The sequence below is a fragment of the Salvia miltiorrhiza genome, chromosome 8, assembly GCF_028751815.1.
Source record: "Salvia miltiorrhiza cultivar Shanhuang (shh) chromosome 8, IMPLAD_Smil_shh, whole genome shotgun sequence".
NCBI lineage: Eukaryota > Viridiplantae > Streptophyta > Magnoliopsida > Lamiales > Lamiaceae > Salvia > Salvia miltiorrhiza.
This window is the reverse complement of record NC_080394.1, coordinates 34,741,722-34,764,568: the sequence shown is the minus strand read 5'-3', so window position 1 is coordinate 34,764,568 and position 22,847 is coordinate 34,741,722.

The following is a 22,847-nucleotide window of genomic DNA, read 5'->3' as shown; positions in this document are numbered from 1 at the left end:
GCCATGTCCTCAGGGCACAAAAGAAATAAGAAGAGTTGAGAAAATGTCCCTGATTATCGGCATGGAGAAACTGAAGCATCGTGCGAGGTGGTGAAGAGGGGAATTCGCGGTCTGTGGCAGAGTGGAGAGTTGCAGTGAGCGCGGAAAAGTACAGCGCGGAGAAGTGCAGCGCGGAAAAGTACAGCGCTGACGGCAGAGACGCGCTGGCGAGGCTGCACTGATGGCAGAGACGCGCTGGCGAGGCTGCACTGATGGCAGTGGTAAAACTGCAGCGCTGAAGTCAAAACATGAACACCACATCAAAGTATCCGCGCAAGCAACCAAAACTTAGGAAAGACACAAAACAACAACGGAAAACAAAGAAAAACAAAAACTAAAAACAAACCAACGGTGGGTTGCCTCCCACCAAGCGCTAGATTTAGAGTCTCCAGCCCGACTTCAGATTTGAATCATCAGTGAGGATCGTGCAGAATGTGAGACTCCACCACCATCGGAGTACTCATCTGCCCGTAATCGGATGTCATGCGCTGACCCTCTCCTCTGGAATTCTCCTTAAACTGGGCTACACCAGGGTCAAACACGTCCTTTGGCAACACACCTTCTTTATTCTGGGACAGCGCTACCGATCTGAACCTCGGCTTCCCATTTTTCTCTTCTAAGAATACACACTTGAGATTGGCTGGGAGTTCCTTTAGTACCAGCGCTGACTTCCTAGCTCCCACTTGTTCATCAATTGGCAGCTCTGTATGGCAGGGCAGCGCTGAGCTCGGCAAAGCTGGCAGGGCAGAGCTGGGCAGTGCAGAGCTGAACTCTCCAGCTTCCCGTGCTAGCTCTTCCAAGTCTACCGATCCTGCAAAAACATCCACACACTCTTGTTCCTGCACAAATACCGTCTCGACCAAGCCATCAATAGGATCTATAAATGAGCATTCGTTGATAAAATTTGTAGACGGCATTGCACGACTATCATGCACAGAGAAAGACACTGACTCCCCTAACACGGTCATTTTAATATTTCCATCCTTAACGTCAATCAAGGTGTTAGTGGTTGTCATAAACGGTCTTCCTAACAGTAGTGTGTGCTCTACACCATTTTCATGCACCTCCCCAATCTCGAGAACCACAAAATCTACGGGAATAATCAAGCCTCCAACATTCACCAAAACATCCTCTACGATCCCACGGGGGTATCTAACGGACCTATCGGCGAGTTGTAGACACATGCGAGTGGGTTTCAAATCACATAATTCTAATTGTTTAAAAATAGAGTAAGGCATAAGGTTAATTCCAACACCCAAATCTAACATTCCCATAGCTTTCTTACCATTTCCTAAAGCAATTTTAATCATGAAGCTACCTGGATCGCGTTGCTTTGGTGGCAGAGGCTGCTGTATGATCGAGTTTGCAATTTCTGAGACCAGAACCTTCTCATTGTCCTCGAACTTCCGCTTGTTGGAGACTAACTCCTTGAAAAACTTCACATACGCCGGGACTTTTCTGATCACATCAAGGAGGGGTAGATTCACGTTCACCTTGGCAAGCATGTTGTAGAAGTCGGCGAACTGTTTATCCATCTTTTCATTCTTCAATCTGCCCGAAAAAAGAACCGGTGGTCGATAGGGTGTAGTAGCTTTGTGGAGCTTGACCTCCTTCTCCGTCTCTCCTTCCTTTTGCTTCTGCTCTGGTCTTTCTTCTTCATAAAGGCTCGTCAGAGTGGAACTTGGCAGAGCTGACCCTTGTGCGGCGAAATTCTGCAGTGCTGACTTCGGCAGCTCTGGAGTAGGCAGAGCTGGTTTCGCCAGAGCTGGCTTCGGCAGCTCTGGAATCGGTAGAGCTGGCTTCGCCAGAGCTGGCTTCGGAAGCTCTGAATTTCTGGTCTGCTCTGTTTTCTTCACGTTGTTGTCCACCATCTTGCCGCTGCGAAGAACAGTGACAGCTTGAGCCTGGTGAGTTTGCAGGGGTTGGCCATGAAATTTCTCGGGCTGCTGCTGCTGTTGAATTTGGTTCAAAGTGCCCGACAATTGCCCCACGGTAGTCTCAAGTCTTTTAATTGTGGCGGATTGAGACTCAAAATTTTGCTTAGTCATCTCCATGTTCTGCTTGCTGATCTCCATGAAGGACTGCATAGTCTCCTCCAATGATGGCCTCTGCTGTGGAACTTGCTTTTGAAACTGCTGCGCGTTCTGCAATTGTTGAGGTTGAAAGTTCCCTTGCTGCATTGGGGACGGTTGATACTGCTGTGGGTATTGTTGTGGAACGCTCGGCTGTGGTGGGAAGTATTGTTGCTGCTGTTGATATCCCATTTGGGATGGTCGGCGGAATTGACTCCCTCCAGAGTTTTGATTTACCCATCCAGAGCTCGGCTGACCTCTCCATCCACCATTCACGTTTTGCTGTCCTTGATTAAAATTTTGGAAGTACGGTCTGCTCTGCCCTTGATTGTAGCCTTGAAATCCTTGTGCTGCATAGACCTCAGCTTGTCCTTCCGGAGTAAACTCTCCCATTCTATGGCACTCATTAGCTCCATGGCTGAAATATCCACAAATACCACACGGCTCAACGTACTGCATGGCTGGGTTCGGCGGGGTTAACATTGGCAGAGCTGGATTTGGCTGAGTTGTCATCGGCGGCGCTGAGCTCTGAACTGGAGAATTTTCCATCTTTTCCATCTTGAGCTGATGGACTTCTCGCATGATCGTGGCTAATTTCTGCTGCATCTCGAACTGATTTGTCACAGCACTAGCCTCCACTCTCCGTCCACGGACTGACTTTTGTTGGGAGCTCTCAGCCAAGGTCTTGAAAATCTCTTTTAGCTCTGTTGCCGTCTTCCGAGCTATGTTGCCTCCTGCCGTGCTATCCACCATAAATTGGGCAGTTTGAACTAACCCATCATAGAAGAACTGCATCAACATCACATTGGTGAACTGATGTTGAGGGCATTGACGGATGAGTTCTTCATATCTCTCCCAAGCTTCATGCAATGGCTCGTCCGCTCCTTGGGTGAACTCCATTATTTTCGTTCTCAGCTCCTGTGTCTTGTGACTTGGGTAGTATTTCAGCATGAATTTTTCACAAGCATCTCCCCATGTAGTGATAGAGTTGGGCGGCAGAGATAGCATCCATGTCCTCGCCCGATCCTTAAGTGCATAGGGGAAGCACTTGAGCTTGAGTTGGTCCTCCGTGAGGCTAAGCAGAGGAATCGTTTGCACTTGTGTGCAAAAATCTAAGATGAATTGCAGAGCATCCTCGCTTGGTATCCCGTGGAACACCGGCAGCAAATTCGAGTCATTGGGTTTGAGATTGTAGTTTCTCACAGCAGTGGGGAGCACGATTGCCGACGTGTTGGTATCTCCAATCACCGGCCTGGTGAAATCTCCCATGTATTCCATATTCTGCGCCATAACTTCTTTCTCGTCGTATGTATTCTGCTCTGTATTGGTAGATTCAGAGCTTGCGGCTTCAGAGTGCGCCTCAGAATCAGAGTCAGAGTATAACACGTATGCTCTGGTATGTGTTCGAGTGTTATCCAGCGGGGAAGTTAATTTTCTTTTTAGACTACGACGTCCCTGCATAAACAACACTTAACACACGGATTAAACGCACCGGGTGGAAGAAACAGATAAAAATGAAAATAACAGAAATTTAAATAAAGCTAGTAAAAATGAAAACTATGAAAAACTATGAAAGCAAATAAATTCCTAAGCTTCGGAGCAGTGCAGCGCTGGATGCTTCTTGACGGCAGAACTCCAAAAATTAGGGCAAGGGATTGATGATTTACAATGAAAAGTATGGCCCTATTTATAGACTTCAAATTCTTCTGGATCACCATAAAAGTTGCCATGCAAAACCGGACTCTAAAAGGAATAGAATCGTGCAAAGGAAGGTAAGTCCAGCTGTGACACGCTCTACAAGTCATCTCCACCCTAGCGGAAATCGCGGCTCTTGCCAGCGGAATGGCTTCCGCTCTGGCTATCGCCAGCGGAATGGTTCGCCAGTGGAATGGCTTCCACTCTAGCTTTCGCCAGAGGAATGGTGATTTCTCTGGCTTCTCGATTCCGCTGTAATGGACTTCTATCCCCTCTGCTCTGACTCTTGACTCCTCTGGTGATTACTTGGCTACACTGGCTTCTTGATTTAGCTGACTCCAGAGAAATGGTGATTTCTCTGTCGTTTGATTCCTCTGCACTTATGATTCCAGCAGCGAAGTGATTTCTCTGGCGCTTCCTCGCTCGCTTCGATTCCTCTGGCGCTTCCTCGCTCGCTTCGATTCCTCTGGCCCTTCCTCACTCGCTTCGATTCCTCTGGTGCTTCCTCACTCGCTTCAATTCCTCTGGCGCTTCCTCACTCGCTTCGATTCCTCTGGCGCTTCCTCACTCGCTGCTCTGGCAAGCGGGGCTTTGCTTCTCTTATATGCCAGAGTATGCACAAAAACACGATTCTTAGCCCAAACTCTCCAAAATTTGCACTCTTCATCTCGAAAACCTAAATCTCCTGCAAAGCATAAAATAGACCATAAAACGCACCGATTTCCAGAAGATTTAACTTAAAATATGCGCATGCAAACCCCTAAAATTAGAACAATTAAGCATAAATCAACACGCAACGAAAATAAACTTGTTTCGTAATAGCCTTGGTTGAGCACGTTGTTAGTCTTAGGTTTCTCTTTGCAGTTATTCAGTATTCAGTTTATCAACAATAAGAACACAGATAAGAATGTAAAGACTGAAAGCTGTAAATAACACAAAGAGTTTTACGTGGTTTGGAAAACACTTTCCTACATCCACGGTCGGTTGATCAGACCAACAATCCACTCCGCAAGTGCTTAACTGGTGCACTGCAAACCGAACCGTGTGCTTGCCGGGTGCACACAACCGTTTCACTGAAGAGACCTTAGTTCAGTACCCACGCTTCACTCGCATCGAATTTCTCACTCCTAGCACGACCTTGCACTAGGATCTCACGGAGTCAGAGTACCTTCCTGAACTCATTTTCACTCAAACACTCGGTTTCTTTATCACGAAAGGAGGTTTGAAAAACTTGCCAAACTAGACTTCAAAGAACAAGTTCTTTGGAGCAAGTTTTGACCTGGGCTTCTGGGTAAACAGATATATGCCTAAGGTCTAAGAAAATGTGTGTAATTAGTAGTGACTGATTTTGGCTTTGGAATTCTCTTCTTCGATTCAAGCTTTGGGGAGATTAAGCTTTGGGCTGAGTTGCAATTTCAGTAGAGCTTCAGCTTAGGTCATTGAATCGGTGAAGATTGAAGTTGATCCTCGAGCGCTATTTATTGGAGAGGTCTTGAATAGATCCGTTGGCGGAGAACGTCTTCAAGATTTCTTCCGTTGGAGAGCATTTCGAATTTGGGCTGAGGCTTCAATCTTCGAGGTTCCTTGTTTGGTGGAAACGGCTCTCTTGAGGGACAGGAGATGCGACGTCTCTGATAAAGTAGCCACCAAATAGGAGTGACCTCTGCAGAGAGGGATGATCCTGAGATCTCTGCATTTAATGCGGCTGTACTGTATAAGCACGTGTCTTCCTTTGAATGTTGGAAGTTCAGTCCGAGGAAGAGTGTTTAACTGATACTTGACTTTAGTATCAGTCTGCTGAGTCCTCGAAACACACATTAAGTAATCAGTTCTGAATTGATTCTTCAACTGATACTTTAGTTGGTATCTTCAGTCTTCAGTCCTTCAGTCCTTCAGTCTTCAGTCTTCAGAACTGCTAACTAAACTAGAAGCGAACTCTAACACTTGAGTTCAAAACAGTTCTAGTCTATTACAAATTAAACCTAAGGATTTTGGTATCATCAAAATAAAACCTGATATTCCATGGGGTTCCCAATAATTTCCCCCTTTTTGATGATGCCAAAACCTTACAGTAGTTCTAAGCAAAACAAAGACTGAACTCAGAGCACAAGTTCTAAAACAGGGTGAAAATAGTTCCCCTTAACAATAGAACCTAATAACTTGTACTTCAGAGTTATGAACATAACAGTTCAAAACAGGAACGAGGACAAAGACATAAAACCATAATCAGAGCCTGGACAAAAAATTATTGTCTTCAGGTTGAGATAAAAAAGAAGTTCTTTTCATTTCAATAATCTGACTGATGAGACATCAGTCGAGGTACAGAGCAAACTTACATTGGAGTACAAAAGTAAATACAAAACTCATGGGAAAACCCATGGACTCCAGCAGTCAGCTTGGCTGCGCCTTGAACTTCTTGATCTTCATCTTCTGTCTTCAGTCTTCATGTTCCTAAGCTTGTTCTATTCCCACTTGTTTTCCTTCAACTTGAGGTCTTTACTGGAACGTCCTCCGTTCTACTTCTGGTGATCCTTTTGCTGTCCCATCTTCAGTCAAGAAAGAAGATGCAGGAAAAACCTTTGAGAAGGTTTTTCTATGACTTCCAACTTTTTCCCCTTTTTGGCAACATCAAAAAGAGAGCTGATGATGGATGCTATGATCGAATAGGACTTCAACTCCGACTCTCAAGCACTCGTGGGAGGACTTGAGAAGGGGAAGAGGTCCCGAGATGCAGAAGGATGAGGACTCCAGTGAGGGGAGGGGGAGATGAGAGGGGAGACGGAGAATTGAAGGAAAGGAAAGTATGCATATCATTTCGGAGATATTCATGAAATGCGGCTATGCATACGAACCTGAGGGAGAGGAAGAGAGACAAGGAGCGGTGGGGAAGAGGAATGAAAGAGGTGAGGCAGAAGATGAAAGAAATGCATGACGAGCATTTGGTGAAAGAAGTAATTCAAAGGGTGGCTCGTCCTACATGTAAGGGATGGATGTGAGGATGAAAAATTGAATCAGTGGTAGTCGTGAGGACTAGCACTGTCGATGTTGCGCCGGCTGACAACGAGCTTCTACTCATCGCTGTTGCACCACATGGAAGCTTCACAAAAAGGTGAGAAGCTCGCCTGAGGAACAGGTGAAGACCGTCTTCTTGAGACAGGTACTTCAAGCCATATGGTCCGAGCATGAGGATAGAAGACGCTCGCGTCGATGGATACAAGTGAGAACAGCACAAGCTTTGACGTCGGAGGGACGTTGAGTTCCAGTGGAAGGGTCCGGTGAAGACCAAGTATGTGAGTGTCATTCTTCCACTCCATGACTTTGCAGTCATCGAATTCTCCTAAGTCGGAACAGAAATTTTCTCTGCAATTTTGAAAGAATTTGAAATTTTCTCACAGTGAAGGCTATGGAGAGTTGTTAGTTGATGCAGAAAACTATTGAAGACACCAAGGTATAAATAAACACAAATACCAAGTGAGAAGATGAAAAGGTTTTTGAAAACTGTGCCTAAAATATTTTTAAAGAAAAATTCACGTCCACCGTCACTGCAGGGAACAGAAGCTTCAAAAGGTGAGATATATCATGTCGAGTGATATTCTCAAGGAGTTTGACCACATAGGCAAAAAGGTTGGAAATATTTTTGGTAAAGATCAGGGCAGATCACATCAAATCAAATCTTAATCAAATCCCCGTCTTCCGAAGATATTCCATGACCCAACAATCAAGACAAATCAGTTAAAGATTTTGAAAGGAACTGATCAGTCAGAGAAAGATTTTGATTTGGAAACACAAAAATCTTGACTGAAATAATTGATTTTAAATAGTAAGCTTAAAACAGTACTTACTGATCGATTGATCATTGTAGTCAGTCGATACCACTTGATCCTGGTTGACTTATCAGGGTGAGTTTTCTTCATTGCTTTCCACGTCAGCAGTCGTAGAACAACAGTTGGTTGACCACCAGTCATCATGACTGTTTGAGAGAAGTCTTCAAACACAGCATCACTCTTTAGGGTTGATGAGGCCGATCCTTCCACAAAGATCATTGAACCTTTCTTCTGGAAGAGCTTTGGTCAGCAAGTCTGCTCTCTGAATTGTGGTCGGAATCCATTCAACAGAGATATCCTTCTTTTCGACGTGATCACGTATGAAGTGATGTCGAATAGCAATATGCTTGACTCTGGTGTGATGAACTGGATTCTGGGATATTGTAATAGCACTGGAGCTGTCGCAATAGATTGGGACTTCCTTTTCTTCGATCCCATAGTCCTTCAATTGTTGGACTAACCATAGGAGTTGTGAACAGCAGCTTCCCACATCAACATATTCAGCTTCAGTTGTGGAGGTGGCGACTGAAGTCTGCTTCTTTGAAAACCAAGAGATGAGCTTATTGCCTAGGAATTGACAGGTTCCGGATGTTGATTTGCAATCAATTTTGCATCCTGCAAAATCCGAGTCTTAATATCCGGTGAGCTTGAAGTCGTCGTCAGCTGGGTACCACAATCCTAAATTGGGTGTGCCTTTAAGATATCGTAAGATCCACTTTGCAGCATCCATGTGAGCTTCCTTTGGATCTGACTGATATCTCGCACAAACCCCGACTGCAAACGTAATATCTGGTATGCTAGCAGTCAAATACAGCAATGATCCAATGATTTCTCTGTACTTGGTTGAAGATACAGATTTCCCTTCTGATCCTGGATCCACTTTCCAGTTTGTATTCATTGGGATCTTGACTGATTTCATGTGCTGAATACCGAACTTGGCGATCAGTTCCTTGGCGTACTTGGACTGATTGATCAGTATTCCTTCGCTGGTCTGCTTGACGTGCAATCCGAGAAAGAAATTCATTTATCCCATCATGGACATTTGGAACTTGTTGGTCATGATGTCAGCGAACTTCTTGCACATGCGTTCAGATTTGGATCCGAAGATTATGTCATCGACATAAATCTGAACAAGTATGAGATCTTCTCCTTCTTTGAGAGTGAACAGAGTTCTGTCCATTGATCATTTCTTGAACCATTGTGCAATGAGATACTCAGAGAGAGTATCATACCATGCTCTTGGAGCCTGTTTCAATCCATAGAGCACTTTCTTCAGCTTGTACACCTTTTCTGGACCTGCAACCTCAAACCCTAGAGGTTGTTCAACGTAGACTTCATCTGTGAGCACTCCATTTAGAAAAGCGCACTTCACGTTCATTTGATGTACTTGAATCCTTTGTGAGCTGCAAAGGCTAAGAAGAGCCTGACTGCTTCCAATCTGGCCACCGGTACAAAAGTTTCATCGTAGTCGATTCCTTCTTCTTGACTGTATCCTTTTGCAACTAGCCTTGCTTTGTTTCTCACAACGTGACCTTCTTCGTCTTTCTTATTCTTAAAAATCCATTTCAAGCCAATCACCTTTGCATCATCTGGTCGATCCGTAAGTTCCCAAACTGAATTTCGATTGAATTCATTGAGCTCTTCTTGCATTGCAATGACCCATTCAGTGGACTTTAGAGCTTCTTCAATATCCTTGGGCTCTGTAGATGATAAGAAACAGCTGAGATTCGTATCTTCGTTGATGCAGTTCTGGTTGATATCAAAGACGAGATTGCACATTGATCTTCGAGTCTTGACACCGTCTGATGGTTCTCCAATGATGTTCTCCTTTGAATGGAGTTCAAACCATCTTCGATACTTCTTGATCTCTTCTGATGTTGGAGGAAGCTCTTCGGTCAGGATGGTTCTGAGATGTTGAGCATTGTTCTGAACTGGTGAGAGATGAGTTGGCTCATCTTCGGTTGGTTCAGCTCTGTCCTTATCGGTAGGAGTTCCCCCTTGACTGATGCCGTCTGTATTGGTCCAGTCTGAACTTCTGACCTTTGACTGATCTTCTGATACTGAAGCTTTTCAGCATCTTCATCTTTTCCGGGTCCCCACACCAGGACTGTAGAGAGTTCGGTGTCCTGCTTTTCAGTTCTGGAAACTTCAGCATTCTCTGTTTCCTGTTTCCTGAACTCATCAGCAGACTCATCAAATACAACATGGGGTGTTTCTTCAACACAGAGAGTTTGAGAATTAAACACTCGATAGGCTTTGCTGGATTTTTCAGTTCCAGAATATCCAAGAAAGATTCCTGGATCAGCCTTGCTATCAAATGTGTTTAATCTCCTCTTGTCATTGTTGTGAATGAAACACTTAGAACCGAAAGCATGAAAATAAGAGATTGAAGGCTTTCTGTTCTTCCATATCTCATATGGAGTTTTTCCATGTCGTTGAGTGAGGAAGGAGCGATTTTGCGTATAGCATGCGTTGTTGACTGCTTCTGCCCAAAACTTCAAGGGGAGTTTTGATTCAGCTAGCATCGTCCTTGCTGCTTCCTTCAAAGATCTGTTTCTTCTTTCTGCAGCTCCGTTCTGTTGAGGAGTCCTTGCTGCAGAAGTTTGATGACTGATTCCATGTTCATCACAATACTCGCGAATGACAGTATTGAGGAACTCAGTCCCACGATCTGATCTGATGATGATGATGTTGACTTCTTTTTCCACGCTCAGTCTTCTCAGCAGCTTTGGCAGTTCTTCCAGTGTCTCCTTCTTGGTGAAGAGAAAGATAACCCAAGTATATCGTGAATAATCATCCACAACAACTAAGGTGTACTTTCTACCGTTGTAGCTTCTTGGGGAGATTGGGCCAAACAGATCCATGTGAAGTAGTTGAAGAATTCTTCCAGAAGAGTGTCCTGACTTTGACTTGAATGATATTCGCGTCTGCTTTCCTCTTTGACATGCTTCACATTCTTGCTTCTTTTGGAACACAATAGAAGGTAAACCTTCTACCAGTTGATGTTTAGCAAGTTTGTTGATCGTCTTGAAATTGAGATGGTTGAGTCTCTTGTGCCACAGCCAGTTGAGCTCCGAGCTACTCTTGCTTATGAGACATGTTTCTGGAGGACTGTCTTCCCATGAAACAACATAGAGACTCCCTTGTCTGAATCCTTTCAGAACCACCTTCTTTTGATTGTTTCTAACAGTGAATACATCCTTCTTGATCTTCACTATGAAACCGCTGTCACAAAATTGACTCACAGACAACAGATTATGTTTAAGACCAGAAACAAAGCTAACATTACTGATACTAGCGTTACCCATGTCGAGCACACCATAGCCTTTTGTTTCTCCGATTGAGTTATCTCCGAATGCAACTTTGGATCCAGCTTTCTCAACATACTGGGATAGATAATCTTTGTAGCCCGTCATGTGCTTTGAACAGCTACTGTCAAGATATCACGTTCTGATTGATGCTTTGACTTCTTTCTTCTTCTTGGATTTTCTGTTCTTGGCCTGTAAGGAAGAGTCAATTTAGGTATCCAATCAAGATTTGGGTCCTTCAATGTTAGCTCGAGTTCCTTTTGGAACTCATATCTGCTTCAGAACAGGTTTTGCTGATCTCTTGCACTTTGCTGGTCGTCTGACAGAAGTAGTCGTATCTTTGGTTGGCACATGAGCATTCTGATGTTGAGCTTTCCTTTTGAAGGCCTCACTCTTGTAGTTGTTCTGTCTGATGAGAGATTGAGGTCTTCTTTGCTCGGCAAAGTATCTTCCTTGAGATACTCGAGTCATTCCAGACTGATGGAGACTTGACTGATGTCGTGGGACATGAGTCATGTGATGTCCAGTCGCTTGTCATCGTGGATGTCGCTTGGCTCGTCTGGACTCATCACTGCTTTGTCTCCATGGATGTTGTTCTTTCTGAAACTGAACTGATTTCAGTTTCTGACTGATGTGACTGTTCTTTCCCCTGGACTGGTGAGGAAGATTCTTCTTGATTCCGGATGTTCCTTCCCCGATCTTTGACTGAAATCTGCTTTCCAGTCTTCTTAGTAGAGTGATCTGGTTGGGGGCCTCCTTTGCTTGTATGTAGCTTCGTGGAGGTGGAACATTTGTTTTTGCCATCAGTTTGCGTTTGCGAACTTCATCCATATCATGATCTCTTGATTCTTCTGATGTGGTGATTTCAGAAGTATCGTCCTTTGAATTGATCATGACATTCTTTCCTTTATCAGCTGCAACCTCTCCTCCAATGCTTTCAACAAGACCTTTCGAAGGAAAGTTGTTTATCATGGGAGACTTCATCATGCAGTCTTTGACTGTTTCTTCCAGTTTGTGATTTAGCCTCTTGATTTCATGAGAAGCTCTATCACATTCTGAGTTGGAGATTCTGAGCTTTTCTTCCAGTTGATTGTTCTCCATGATTTGCTGATCAAGACCAGTTTCATCCGGAAAGTAGATGACTGTCTGATTCTTGGCTCGTTCATCATTAATCTCCTTTTCCATAATCTGATTCTGCTTGAGTAGATTTTCGAACATTTTCCTCAACTGACAGTGATCAGTCATGAGCTGATCAAGCTCGTCAGCTTCATAGGTTGAGCCTTCTCCAGATTCTGAATGATCTCCTGTAGAAATCAGGGAATTATCAGTATAAGAAGTTTTTGAATGAGAGTTTACCTCTGAGCTATTCATTCTATTGTCGTAGCTGTTGTCAGCCACGCTTTCAGTTTCGTTGGCCATCAAAGCTTGACTCTCATCATCTGAGCTGTCAGAGTCGAATTCAGATGATTCTGTTGTGTCCTTGGAGGATTCAGCATCATCAGCAACCATCGCCTTCTTCTTCGCATACTTGCGATCTCTTTTGTCGTTCAACTCTTTACGCTCAGACTGCGTCAGTTCATGGCATTCATTTCAAAAGTGCCCTTTCTTTTTGCATCCAAAGCATTCCATATCTTTGATGTCGTAGGCGGCTGACTTCCTTTCACCGCTTCGATCAGTGGAATGTCTGGAGTTGCTTTCTCTTTCCTTCTTTTGTAGTGCTGCTTGTGGAACCTTCTGTACTTGTGAAATTTGGACTCCATCTTGTTGAATCTTTCAGTCAACAGAGCATATTGACTGAAGAAGTCCTCTGGCTTGAGTTCCGCTGGTTCCTTTGTTTGCTTCTTGCTTTCTCTTGCTGAAGCTTTCAGTGCTGCTCCTCTTGAGGTTGATGGACCATCTTCGTCTGATCCTCCAGCCTTCTTGATTCCAAGATTTCTCTGATGGTCGAACTCATTTGCCATGAGATTAGAGAAAAGCTTGTTTGTCGGGAGTTGACTGAATCCAGGCTTATGCTGATGAGCGACTGAGTAGATCTGCCATTCTCCTCGTGGCAGTGCTCGAAGAATCTTCAAATTGATTTCTTGTTGAGTGTACTTGTCCTTCGAGATGGATTGAACTTCATTCAGGATTTGATTGAATCTGAGTTTCATCTCTTCGACAGATTCATTCTTGAGCATGAGGAAGGAGTCAAACTTCTGACATGCAATGGATAACTTGTTCTCCTTGATTTCCTCAGAGCCTACGCACATTCTTTCAAGAATGTCCCACATCTCCTTTGCACTTTGACACTTGATGATCTTGATGACATGCTTATCTGGTACAGTGCTGGAGATGATGCTCTTGGCAAGATTGTCAAGCTCATCTTGCTTCATTTCTTCTGTGCTGAAGTCTGCCTTCAGCTTGTTCTGGACTTCATCGAATGGATCCAGGGAAGGATCAACTGGAATTCTTTTGACAGTTTCGGTGATGATAATTGGTCCATTGGTGATGACTTCCCACATTCGGCAATGTTGGGCAACGAGGAAATTTTCATGCCAAAATTTCCATATGTCGTATTTTTCAATACTAAACATAGGTAAAGAAGATAACCTGCCATGGTTAGTCTCCATAACAACAGATAACAGCAAATAAGAGCAAATAACAAGCACTACTTGAAAGAGAAAGGTTTTTCGAGACCTTTGAGAAAAAGGATCTAGAGAAAGGTTTTTCGAGACCTTTGAGAAAAAGGATCTAGTTCAATTAGAACCTAGTCAGAAACAGACTGTTCTCGCGAACAACCTGCTCTGATACCAATTGTTAGGTCCGGAGAGTCTCGAATAGGTGTATGGAGAGAGGAATACACCTATGGGCTATTTTCACAATTTCCTCTAAAAACAGAGGGATCTCAAGAATGAGATCAAAACGAAACTTTACACGCAAACTATGACACCTGTTAACTGAAAACAGTTTTGACCAAACAGGGTTGACGACTGATACTGAAAACTCTTCAGTAAGGAGTTATCAGTTAAGTCACTGGAACTTAACTGATGCACGTAAGGGCTTCAGTCGAGTTTGCTAAAACAGAGATGATATAAGTCTTCCTGAGGATAGATCAGTCAAACTGATATCACACGCAGCGGAAATAAACTTGTTTCGTAATAGCCTCGGTTGAGCACGTTGTTAGTCTTAGGTTTCTCTTTACAGTTATTCAGTATTCAGTTTATCAACAGTAAGAACACAGATAATAATGGAAAGACTGAAAGCTGTAAATAACACAGAGAGTTTTATGTGGTTCGGAAAACACTTTCTGTGACACCCAAATCCAATTTAAATTTACATGAAAACGCACGCGGAAAATCCATGACTATAAATAAATATTTAATGAGAAAATCATGAAATAAAGTTTTATTTAAAATACTTTACTCAAAATAACATCTTCAAGTAATGCTAAATTTAAAATTTTTGATTCGCCATTCGACCTTCCACGTGCCTCCGACCTTTAAAACCTGAAAATGTTAAGTATGGGATGAGCATACAGAGTACACTCAGTGTGGGAACATGCAATTATTGTCCTAATTAATAAAATGGTAACACACATGGCCATTTCATACATATCCTCAATATTCGCACTGTGGCAATCCAAGGACTTTAAAGTCCCGGACCCTATTTACGGGCCCCTGGCGACATCCTCAATATAATGGTTGCAACCCTGTAATATGTAATCGCATTGTGGCAATCCAAGGACCTTTCCGTCCTGGACCCTATTTACGGGCCCCTAGCGATACATAACCTCAAATCGCATTGTGGCAATCCAATGACTGTGACGTCATGGACCCTATTTACGGGCCCCTAGCGATAAATGTAATTCATAACACATATGGTAAACACATAATATTCAAATGGACAAGAATTAACCACGAGCATGTACTGAAATAAATCCCACACCTGAATTTGAATTTGAACTTGAACTTCAACTTGAATGCTAACTTGAGTAATTCAATTAAAATTTACGTCCTAGTCGCGCTGCACCTAATCAGATAAATTCAAATAATAACATATAAGGGCCTAAATATATTTGAAAAATATTTAAAATTAAGAAAATTTTGTAAAACCTTTAAAATCATTTGAAAAATAATTGGTCTAATAAATAATAAAATGCATGCTTCTTTTGAGTTGGGTTTTAATAAAAATCAGGTCCAACTGCTTAAATAAATTGGAGCCCAAGATTATAGTCAACCTAAGGCCCAAGCCCATTCTTTCCTTCACCCTAATTTAATCACACTCCCACCACACACACACACATCTCAGGCTAGGGATGTCAATCGGGCTAGCCCATCAGGTTTTCGGGCTAGCCCTATCGGGTTCCGGGCTAATCGGGTGCAGGCTAATCGGATTGGAGGTTTTTTCGGGTTGTAAATCTCCAACCCTAACCCTAAACGTTCGGGTTTCGGGCTAGCCCATCGGGTTGGAGATTTTAAAGGTGTAAAAATAAAATTATCATTTATATTTTATTATTCTTAATGATCTAATGTATAACGTATAAAATACACATTTTCGAAAATTAACAAGAGCTGAAAGCAACATAAATTAAAACTAATGTTGCACAACTTTCATTTAAAGCCCCTCTGACGTGCCATTCAGATTGGAAAGCAGTAAAACACATGTTACATTCTTGACAATTTCCCTGGTTCACTACATTTATAAAAACTTACACGTTTATAATAATAATAACCAGTGTCAAACAACTACTTAGCTAAAGCTAATTAAAGCTACACATACAAATGAAAATTATTTAAATAGTACATATAGTTTAATTTTACAATGGAAGATCCCAACAAACCTATTGCTAGCTACTAATTAATGGAGACAGAACAGTGAGTTTTAACTACAAAATAGAACCTTGCCTAAGTTTTTAATCATTTAAATGGTCTATGGCTGGTTCGTAAAGAGGATGTTGCTAAAGAATATAGATCATTATAATTTTTTACTTTTTCAATACAACATTGAGAAAATGCAATCAAATTGATTATACAAGTCCAGCATTATATGAACAAAAACTTGATAGTCGACAACCAATATTCAACAAATCAAAATTATATGAACAAAACAATATTCAACAAGTTAAAATTATATGAACTCACTCCACAGTCTACGACTACAACCAATATTCAAGAATAAAAATATAACAATGCAGCAAGCCCAAAATTACTACAAATGCTTGAAAAAATTAAAATGAAATTACAAAGGCCTGAAAAATTACTCACTAGAGTAGAGGGAGTGAGCGGCAGTTGCAGCGGACTAGAAGCAGCAGACAGCGGCGACGGTAGTTTTAATTTAGTAAGAGACAGCGACAACGGGAAGCAGCAGACGACGGCAACGGGAAGCAGTGTGGTTGCCCGGTGGGAGAAAGATTGGATTGGATGCCCCGGAGGGAAGAGGCGCGGCGCGACGGCGTGGCTGGAGGTGGCACTCGGCAGTGGCTGAAGGAACAAGGAACTGAGGAAGAATGGAAGAGTGGAGGCGCGTGAAGGCTGAAGCAATTCAGTTTCAATTTTCAAGGCTTGAAGCAAACCCTGGAAGTTTAGTATTTTTAATTTTGATTTTTTTTAATAAAAAATTCAGCAGCCCGACGGGCTGGCCCGCTTCAACCCGCCAGCCCGATTTGTAATCGGGTTGCAATTTTTCAGCCCTAACCCTCTAATTTTGTCGGGTTATTCGGGTCGGCCCATGGGTTTCGGGCTGGATTGACATCCCTATCTCACGCAGCTCACCCTCTCTCAACCCTCCTCCCTCTCCTCTTCTCGGCCTCCTGCCGCTGCCACCAGACGGCACGCCGCCGCCGGAGGCCGGCGGCTCTGCCTCCTCTCTCCTTCCCTTCGACCTCTCTCTGTCTTCCCTCAGCTCTTGTCTCCCTCTCACTTCTCGCTCTTCTCCCTCATCTCTCTTACTCCTCCCCTGCCCCTGTCCTTGCCGCACCAGCCGCAGCCGCTCCTTCTCCGACGACCCTTCGTTGCCGCCTATTCCTGCCCAGCGTCGCCCTCACCTCCCTTCTCTCTCCTGGCCGACAATCTCGGCCCTCGTGGTGCTGCCCAGGTGCCTTCTCGATCCCTTTTTCCGACCAAAATGCACAGCAGCGGCCAAGGCCTAGCGCTGCCGCCCCTGCCCCTCTCCGCCGGTCGCCGTGGTACAGGCAGCTCCCAGTGGCGCCGTCTAGCCACAGCCCCTTTATCCACCCCTTATCACCACTCTATTTCTATATCCCTAATTTCATTTTATTCTTTCTTTTTCTTTTGATTATTAATGCAAAAAGATGAATTATTACTGAAAATAAACATAAATTATCTCATGCTAGATATTTGCTCTTGAATTGAAGATGTTGGGGATTTTGGAATTTGAGAGTAAAATGAATTGTGAGAGTTTAAAGGTTATTAAAAATTGTCTCTGCACAAAATATGGGATACAGTAGTGAACTGGAGGAGAATGAAAAATTTACAGAAATAATAAAATTACCTTGTGCAGAGAAAAGAGCACAAATAATTTTAAAGTTTGCTGTGTTTTTGGCATGTTTCGAAAAATCAGATGATGAAGGCCGATGCTTTAAATAGGAAAGTTTGATACTTGTTGCTCAAGAAAAATTTGAGATGATACGTGGCAATAGCATAAATCAGGATAGTGGTTGATGAGAATTGAGAAATTTATCTGAAATTAAAGGTAAGAGATTTATTCACAATATGTTTAATATGATGGGCTTTTATAACTCAAGGTAAAATGCATGAGGCCCAACAGAAAAATAGTTTATTTAAGGCCCAACAGAAAATTTGCAGATGGTCATTTTTGGCCCAAATATTTATCTAACTAGGGGCGCGACTAGACATATTCATAAATTCGACTCATAAATATATATATATATATTAATAACTCGAAATTATAATAATTTTCAAATAAAATTTGCAAAGGAAGTAAATGGTTTTGGGCTGTGACACTTTCCTACATCCACGGTCGGTTGATCAAACCAACAATCCACTCCGCAAGTGTTTAACTGGTGCACTGCAAACCGAACTGTGTGCTTGTCGGGTGCACACAACTGTTTCACTGAAGAGACCTTACTTCAGTACCCACGCTTCACTCGCATCGGATTTCACACTCCTAGCACGACCTTGCACTAGGATCTCACGGAGTCAGAGTACCTTCCTGAACTCCTTTTCACTCAAACACTCGGTTTCTTTCTCACGAAAGGATGTTTGAAAAACTTGCCAAACTAGACTTCAAAGAACAAGTTCTTTGGAGCAAGTTTTAACCTGGGCTTCTGGGTAAACAGATATATGCCTAAGGTCTAAGAGAATGTGTGTAATCAGTAGTGACTGATTTTGGCTTTGGAATTCTCTTCTTCGATTCAAGCTTTGGGGAGATTAAGCTTTGGGCTGAGTAGCAATTTCAGTAGAGCTTCAGCTTAGGTCGTTGAATCGGTGAAGATTGAAGTTGATCCTCGAGCGTTATTTATTGGAGAGGTCTTGAATAGAACCGTTGGCGGAGAACGTCTTCAAGATTTCTTTCGTTGGAGAGCATTTCGAATTTGGGCTGAGGCTTCAATCTTCGAGGTTCCTTGTTTGGTGGAAACGGCTCTCTTGAGGGACATGAGATGTGACGTCTCTGATAAAGTAGCCACCAAATAGGAGTGACCTCTGCAGAGAGGGATGATACTGAGATCTCTGCATTTAATGCGTCTGTACTGCATAAGCACGTGGCCTCCTTTGAACGTTGGAAGTTCAGTTCGAGGAAGAGTGTTTAACTGATACTTGACTTTAGTATCAGTCTGCTGAGTCCTCGAAGCACGCATTAAGTAATCAGTTCTGAACTGATTCTTCAACTGATACTTCAGTTGGTATCTTCAGTCTCCAGTCTTCAGAACTGCTAACTAAACTAGAAGCGAACTCTAACACTTGAGTTCAAAACAGTTCTAGTCTATTACAAATTAAACCTAAGGATTTTGGTATCATCAAAATAAAAGCTGATATTCCATGGGGTTTACAACACTGAAAAACACCAGAAGAAAGTTGCAGCACTCAAAATTCAGACTGCGTTATGTGGTTACCTGGTATGCTGCAATGCAAATTTGCCCATTTTTTACTTCATCACTGAACTTGATTGTAGTGATTGTTTTGAACTTCAATATTTAATGAATGTCTCTACCTATGTTCTCAAGGTCCTCAGTTGTTGACAATGTGCCCATTTTTTAAGATTTGAATGTGTTTAATTGCAGACGGTGAATCCTAGTGATGAGGAGTAATGTATGCAGAGCAGAGGAATGACTTTACCAGAGGAATCGCGGGACGCAGCGAGATGGTTTTCGTCAGAGGAATCACACTCGCCAGAGGAATCACACTCGCCAGAGGAATCATACTCGTCAGAGGAACCACCTTCGCCAGAGAAGCCGCTCTCGCCAGAGGAATGGTCTTCACCAGAGGAATGACCAGAAAACGCGGGGAAATCTCCCGCATGAAGGCGATTTTACTATTATGCCCCCCGACCACGCAAGGCGCATGCTCCAGTGCTGATTTTACTATTTTACCCTCTACGTGTAATCTATAAATAGCGGCATACGTGCTCCTTTGTAACTTACGCTATCTTTTACTATCAAGCATCAACTTTACTCTCGTGTTCTAGAATTCCGATTACTCTCTTTGTCTTCTCCGATCAAAACTAGGTATAGTCCACGATTCTTTAATAATCCACCGATTAAATAGATACCCATCCTTTTATGTTTCACCATCTGGCGCCGTCTGTGGGAAAAATGGGCTAGGACGTGAGTTTTGTTCGCCGGCGCATGCAGATCCGAAATTTCGGTCGGATTTGCGTGCGCAGGCACCGATCTAGCTGATAATCTGGTTACCCAAGTGAATCCGAGTCCATAATCATGTTTTCCGGGACGATCTACCTATAAATCTTTGAGATCTGCGTTTAATTGTATTTTTTGTGCATGGGGAAAGGTGGTGGAAGTCGCGAATTGGGAGATCTGTGTTTATTTCATGCATGATTAGGATAATTGTGTGCGATTGCAGTGTTTCTTCGTTGAATTGGTGTTTTCCTTACGGATCTAACGAATTGCATCGGTGGATTGGTGGTTGACACTCTGTTTTTGTTGTCATGGGTCTTTCGCTGTTGATTTACGGTTATTTTCCTTATAAGGGTGATAATTATCGGCGTTTTTCATGTTTTCTCGGATAATCTTCGTTTTATACCAAGTCTAACATGTTCTACTAGCAATCTGATTGGTTGATGTGTTGATTCTGCTTTTTTGGGTTTCGTGGTTGTCTTAATGCATGATCGTGATAATTATGGGTTGTGATTTTCGTGTTTCCCCGCATAATCCTCATTTTCTACCATGCCTAACGCATTTCACTAACGAATCTCTTAGTTGTTACTGTGTTTGTATCTGTCTTCGAGTTTCTTCTTAATGTGGCTCTGTTGATAACTTGTTTCTTCTGCTGGATCTTAATACGAATTCAAAGGGGAAATCTCTATCATTCTTACTCTGTTAATTCGATCTATGCCCTGGGTTTATTTCCCAGTGTATAGAGATATCTTGAGGGGGAATTTTTAACGGCCTCCGCGTCGGTGCTCTGGATTTCTTATCTCGGGAATTTCGATCATTAAAGGAGGATCGACTCATTTGTTATCTGGATTTTTCTCACATCATTTATGTGTAGGTACCATGGGTTCTTCAGACGCTCACCGCACTTTGGAGAAGGAGTTTGACTTCGCTGCTCATGCTACTGAGGTGCCGACCTCATTGTTCAACGGCATGCAGGGCAGCACCGCCTTCACCACGCCGCCGGGCTTTCAAGCTATCTCAGCTACTCCGCCGATAGGGCAGAATGCTAACGTCCAGAGATTTGCTCTGGTGACACCGGGTTCCGATGTGCCAAGCTTAGTCCCCACGTCTGGTGACGGACCGCTGAACTTCGGGCTGACAGAGCAGATGCTGGCTCTGCTCAACTATGCTGCCGTGTGCCAAGCACTGGGGACCCCGCTGCTGTCTACTGTTCCCACCACAGCTCCGCTGGTAGGAGCGCTCATTCCGCAGGGTACTGAAGCCCCGCCTCCTACTGCTCAGGAGATGAACAACCAACTCACCGATGCGCAGGCCCCGCTGCCTAAGGAGATACAAAGGGTTCCCGCAGATAAGGAAATGGAGAAAAGGCCAGAGAGGAGCCGAGTCAGGCTTAATAGCGTTGTTAGACGGGAGAGGGTTGATGAGTCTGATAGTCAATCCGTCTCGCTCGTGTTCGAGGAGGAAAGGCCGATGGAGAATGCACGACTGAAAAACCAAGTGTCGCAACTGAAACACCAGCTCGAGGATATAGAGAACTCACTAAGGGAGAAGTCCTAGAGGAATGACAGAGCGCAGAGATCAGAGAAATCCCATGGGGCAGAGAAATCGTATCGGGCAAAGTAGTCCCGTCTTTCAGAGAAATCACATTATACAGAGAAGTCAGAGGGACGGGAGCTGGAGTATTCCTCTGGCAGGCCAGGGCACAAGGGTCACAAGCGCCACCACGCTCACGACTCCCCGAAGGAAAGACGGGAATATGGGAGATATAAGGAGGACAAGAGGGCTAAGACGTCAAGGTTCCACCCCATCAACAATCGTAGTTCGTTCTCCAATAACATCCTAGCGGATACCCTGCCGCGAAGCTACAAATCCATTTCTTTGGACTACGACGGTACCACTGACCCGGAGGTACACCTCAACCGGTTTGAGGGATTGGTTACTTTGCACATGTACACTGAGGGCATCAAGTGCCGGATTTTCTCCACCACATTGACTGGACCCACACAGCTATGGTTTGGGACGCTCGCCCCAAATTCCATTCGCTCATTTGAAGAGTTACAAGTGCGTTTTCTGAGACAGTTCACGAGCTCGCGACGGGTAGGGAAGTCAGCTCTTTCCCTGATGGATATCAAACAAGACCAGAATGAAACACTGCGGGAGTATACTGCCAGGTTCAACCTAGCCCCCTGGAGGTGCCAGAGGCAGAGTCGCAAATTAAGAATTGCGCTTATGTCAGAGGACTAAAGCCGGGCTTATTATTCGACGAACTACAAATCAGACCGGCCAGGGATTTCGACGACATTATGGCAAGATTGCCAGGCTATTTGCAATTGGAAGACGCCAGGATGGCGCGAAAGGTGGAAAATGATAAGCACAAAGCCAGAAGAGCTGAAGCTGCGCCAGAGTCAAATACAAGACACCAGGATAGGGCACCATTCAGAGGGTTGCCTCCGAGGGTACTGCCACCCCAGGGAGAGATGCCACCCCGACACCAGCATACGGTGAATGAAGTCACGCGATTCACTGAGTACACGCCCCTGAACAAATCACAGGAGGAGATTTTCCACTTGATAAAGAACCAGCCATTCTTTCGGTCACCAGGAACTTACCAGGATGGGCCGCCACAGGAGGGGCCCAACAACAAGCTATGCGAATATCACAACACCTACGGACAGTATACCAGATTTTGTGGACATCTTAAGCACCAGTTGGAACTACTAGTGCGCCAAGGAAACCTCGATCAATTCATCGACAGAGGAAACGAGGGCCAGAGGCGGAACCAGGGAAATTATCAGAGGGATCATAGGGAGCAAAGGGATCATCGGGATCAGAGAGATGAAAGAAATAATCGGGACCAGCGACAAGAGCAGGAGAATAATAGGGACCGCAGACCCGAAGAAAACCGGGATAACCGCAGAGAAGGACCAGAAAGGTAGGCACCTTCTTTCCCGTATAGAAGGGAGGTACATATGATTTGTGGGGAAAATGGGACGCCCACATCCAACAGGGCTAAAAAACAAGTTATGCGAGCAGTCAAATCGGGATATTACCCTAAACGGGTTATGGAGATTACAAGCGCGGCAGAGGAGCCGGCCAT